Source organism: Fukomys damarensis, unplaced genomic scaffold (genome assembly GCF_012274545.1).
Source record: "Fukomys damarensis isolate Sample0158 unplaced genomic scaffold, DMR_v1.0_HiC HiC_scaffold_11, whole genome shotgun sequence".
Classification (NCBI taxonomy): domain Eukaryota; kingdom Metazoa; phylum Chordata; class Mammalia; order Rodentia; family Bathyergidae; genus Fukomys; species Fukomys damarensis.
Window position 1 is genome coordinate 46,975,820 of NW_022900923.1, and position 5,313 is coordinate 46,981,132.

Sequence of the window (5,313 nt, forward strand, 5' to 3'; positions counted from 1 at the left end):
GGGCCGCCACCGCCCCTCCGCCGTCTGGCCACGCCCTCCAGGTGTGACCACGCCCTCCGGCTGCGGGATTGGAGGGTTGCAAGAAATGGGATACTCCGCGTTCCGGGGCCACCCAACCCCGCTGAGCCTCCTCCCCACCCCACTCAGCGCCTCTAACCCGCGGAGAGGAGTCCCAGACTCGGCCGCGCCCGGCGCCTCGGGGCTGGTGGTCCTGGGAACAGGAAGCGACGGGGAGGTCAAATCTAATTCGCGAGGTGCCCCCCCACCTTCACGCCCCGCAATTACCTAAGGTATGGAGACAGTTAAGCACAAATGAGGGCTTGAGATTCCGAGCTGACCCCACTGTCCTGCGCTTGGCTGTGGGGAGGTAACTTGGGGCCTAGGTTCTGACCCTGTGGCCCCCAGAATTGGATTCTGCTCACTTTGCCTCTTTCCCGTGACCCTGGTAGACTACAGTGCCTCCCTGCTCGGCCTCAGTTTTCTCGTCTGCTCAGTCAGAACAGTGACGCCGCCCTTTCTGATCAGGGGCGGGCAGCGATGGGAAGCATTGCCTGGGAGACAGTGATTGGGGTGCCAGCCCCAACTGTCAGGTACAGCAGGCTGGGAGAATGTCCTTAAGCTCCCGGGCTTCGGTTTCTCATCTGCAGGATGAGGTTACATTGTGAGGGTTCTGTAAATACTATGCAGAGAATGCCTGGAGCGCTTAGCAAGTGGCACACAAACACGGGCACTATTGTCCGTGTAAGGGATAAGAAAGCCCCGTGCCTACAGCGCCCCCCCTTGACGGCACCCTTCCTCGTCACCTGCGATCCGCGTCCTGGTGCTTGGTGACCCGTCCTCCTCTTCCCCTCCGAGCGAAGGCAAGCTCCCTGGAGCTGTGGGCCAGAGTGTGAGACACACCCCACCCTCAACCCTGGAGGGAGATGGACCCCGGCACGTGTTTAGGGGCCCAGGCTTCAATGGGGGTGAGTTGAACATGTTCCCACCCCCTCCCCCAAATCCATACTTGAAGTCCTAACCTCCAGTGTTTTAGGGTGAAAGCCTACTTGGAGACAAGGTCTTCACAAAGACAACGAAGTTGAAGGGGACCACCAGGTTGAGCCCTAATTCAATAAGCAATGTCCTTAGAAAAGAAAGAGATGTCGGGTGCATTAGCACACACCTGTAATCCCAGCACATGGAAAGCTGAGGCAGAAGGATCGCTGAGAGTTCAAGGCCAGCCAGCCCCTTTGTCTATATGTTATGGCAGTCCCAGTAAAATAACATAATAGATTTGGAGAACTCCGTATTGGCGATGGTGTGGGCTTGTTCCACTTGGAACATCCACTTGGCTTCAGGATGCAGCGAGCAGAGGCCTGGCAAGGCAGGGTGCCCTGGGGCGGACCTAGCCAGCTTCGTTGTCAACCGCTGCCTGTGGCCACTCTTCCCTGGTCCGGGAGGAGCTCACCCTCCACCTGCCCACATCATTTATGATGAGCTCACTGAGTGAACAGCATCTTCCATCCACCAGGCATGGCACGCAAGTATGAGCCCACACACAGGCACCCACTTTTGCACTAGCAAAAATTCCAGTGATGAAGTGAATTCTGGGGGATCTGCTTTAAAGCAGGGGTTTCGGCAACAGAGAAGCTCAGGCTGGAGAGTCCTCCCGGATTCTCTGGTCCAGGGCAAAGCTGGCTTAAACACTGACTCACACAATATTTTAAGACACCACAGACTGCATTTGGGTCCAGCAGCATCTCTTAAAGGGTCCTGCACTGGAGGCTCCCAGGCTGTGGTTCCAACCCTTGGTTACAGGGCATCTACAAAGTACAGTGGACTGGGCTCACTCACGCCCTTAATCACTGACCCCACAGACATGTGACTTCAAATCCCCCCTTTTTATAGGCGAGGACACTGAGATCCCAGAAAGATCATGTGATTTACTCAAAGCCACATAGCAATGTAGCCACAAAACCAAGACTGGGCCTCAAACCCGTGGCTCTTTCCATGTGGACCCTGATCAGTATCCCAGTCAGAGTCTAATCTGCCTGATGCTATTCTGGTTAACTACTTAAAAGAAAATCACCCGTGGATCCAGGCACTGTCCCTATTACAGTGAATAGAACGAAGCCCAACACTTGAGTCCCTCTACTCAAGAACTGACAAAAGGGGAGAGAGCAGGGGCAATCATAGCAGAGACCCCAGAGGAGGAGTCCCTGGCTCTTCTGTGGTGAGCCGGACAGGACACCATGCTGCGGTCTGCTTTGCTGGTGACTGTGCCTCACCTGCGTGGCACAGGGAGAAGAACACCTTGTGGACCCTCTATGCGCCCTGCAGGAACTGGGCCTTGGGACTCAGACACCCCCGAGTGGCTTGGGCCTGTGATGCTTCTGTTGTTTTGGCGTGCCTGCCACTCAGCTTGGGCACTGTTGATTCACTTGTGAGTCTGAGTTTCAGGCCATGGGATGTACATTCAGCACAGGGGCCCTGATTCACAGGGAGGGACCTGGGGATTCCCCTCTGCTGCTCCATCCAGCTCTTCTTGTGTGGAAAGGGGTCTCTTCCCACTGGTCTTTAAATTCTACAGTATCAGACGTGCGGCAAAAAGCCATGAGGCCCAGATCCTACCTTTCTTGGCAGGACAGAGGGCATGGTAGCTGGACACCCCAAGGGCTCTGTACAGGGAAAGTTCAGCTCCAGCCTTGCTGGGGTTGGGAGAGCCAGGGATTTCCAGCTGGACTGCAGCCTGGCGGGACTACTACGGAGGGGTGGACATCAAGCTACACAGACCAGCTCTGCCTGCCACTCTCTCTGTCTCTCTCTGTTAGTATGAGACTGAACCCAGGGCCTTCCTACTCAGCTAGGTTCATAGCCCTTTTTTAACTTTTTATTTTAAGACAGTCTTGCTAGGTCACTAAATTGACCTAGTATGGACTCAAACTTGCGGTGCTCCTGCCTCAACCGCCCAGAGTTCTGGGACTGCAGGCTTGTGCCATCACACCAAGATAATTCTGAGGTCTCTTAGAGGAACTCAGGCCCATCAGGTTCACCCAAGATCCCATTTGACTCTGGTTTATCTGCCTTTATTAAAAATAATTTTTTTGAGCCGGGGATTTGGCTCAGTGTTTCTGCCGCCTGCCTTGCAAGCACAAGGTCCCAAGTTTGGTCCCCAGTACCAAAATAAATAAATAAATAATACTAATAATTTTTTTGGTTTTTTTTGTTTTTGTTTTTTGAGACAGGGTCTCGCTCTACAGTTCTGTCTGATCTTGAACTCACTGTGGAGCCCAGGCTGGCCTCAAACTCTCACTGATTCCTGAGGGCCGGAATCAGAGCTGGGAGCCACCAGGCCAGCTTATCCAAATGCTTCCAGGTACAGGGCTCCACCTTAGCCTGGTGCATGTGGCCCAAAGCATGGGCTGGAGTGTGAAGTACACTGGCTGCTGCTCTCTTACCATCGCACCTCTGCCCTCTCACCCTCTGTGGTCTGCATCCTAGAATGTGCTCCAAATCCTAGAGGCTGGAGGTGGCCCGGAGCTGTGCAGGCTGGCAGCAGAAATGAATATGTAAATGAACACTGCTTCCCAACCTAAGCAACAGAAGAGACTGGCTGGAGGCTCTAGGAGAATCCCCTACAGAGCATTTCGAGCTGTTAATTTCCAACTTTCTTTTTATGCACTAGTACACCACTTCCTTTATTCCAAAGTTGAGCCTGTGTGGGAGGAGGAGAGCAAAATCAGGCTCAGTATATCACTTTCGAGGAAGCTTCCTGGGCTCCCAAACATTCTTCCTGTCCTCTGGCACAAGTCCTAGAGGCCACTTCCCCCTCTCCGTAGTTGGGGAGGTTTCCATCGGCCCTGCGGACAGAAGATCTGAACAAGAAACTACAGCCACCATGCACGGGGAGGTCATAATTCTGATCCAAATGTGCTCCCTGTGGGGACTGAGCAGAGGTGTGAGTCCAGCTTTCCCAAGGCACAAACCACCTTCGCTGTGCTCATAGGCCGCTTGGAAAGAGCAATGGGTCTGAGGACCCTGTGGGTGGGGCCGCCCTCTGCTGTCCCTGTGTGTGAATCATCTCTGTGTAAATCGTCCTCTCCAGACCTTATCAGGAAGGGTCCTGAGGTCTTGCAGAAGGGAGCCTCTGCAGGCCGGGCGCTCCCAGGCAGGCACCAGGCTCAGTGTGAGCTAAATGAGTACAGACCACTTGGTGACTTGCAAAAAGTGAGATTCAGAGCTGGCCATGGTGGTGTCTGCCTTCAATCCCAGCTACCTGGGATGCTGAAGCAGGAGGATCACAAGTCTGAGGCCAGCCTGGGCAGTTTAGCAAGACCTTGTCTCAAAATAAAATTAAAGGGCTGGAGATTCAGCTTTCTCTTCCCTGGGTTCAGTCCCCAGTGCAAGCGCTCCTCGCCAGAGGTGTACGAGTACACAGAGTCCTTCAGGGAGCTGTGGGGACTTCTGTTTACCATAATAGATCGGCAAATGTGTGTAGCTTTGTCCTTCCCCAGTTCACGCCAGTGTAATGACAACGAAGGAATTAAAAATATGTAGAGACCCACAAGGTTAAAAGAAAATAAAAATAAGTATGAGAGAGATGGTAAGAACGGATGAAAGATGTCAACAACAATGTTAGGAGATAAAATATTATTTGAACAAAAATAAGTAATGGGAATGGCTGTTTCGGTTATAAAGCTTGCAGTACTGTTTGATTTATAAAGCAGATATACACAATATTTATCCAAATACTTTTATCATTACTTTTTTAAAAAGAAGAAGAAAAAGCATTTGTGAAGAAGCTGAACAGATGCCCCAAACACTTCTCCTTCCAACGATGCCTGCGTCTGTGATGAGATTCTACACGCAGCTCTGAGACCCTCCAAAACGCAAACTGGCCTGAGTCAGTCTTGTGTGAAATTTCCCTTCTCTAATTTCCTAATTGGACAAGCTCTCCAAAGGTTGATTTATACACCTCCTAAATGAAATACTGCCTCTCTCAAGGATTGAGGTGATTAAATGAGATAAATAAAACATTCATAGGTCTCATCAAATTTTTCTTTTTTTTCCCCACTCCTGTATTCCCCCCTACACCCCCATCGTTAGACAAGGGCACGGCACAGTTTGGGCACCTGGTAGTTACTTAACAAAAGCCTGCGGAACTCAGGCAAGTGTCCCATACACATCTTCGTGAGGCACAGAGCTTCTGAAGACTCCTGTTTCTGTTACTGGCTCAGGAGCGAGACATGGGTGGCTCTCAGGGCCTAGGGAACAATTCCGTGGAGAAGTGGCTGACAAAGGAAAGAGTGTAAATGAGTGGTTCTTAGCCAAGTG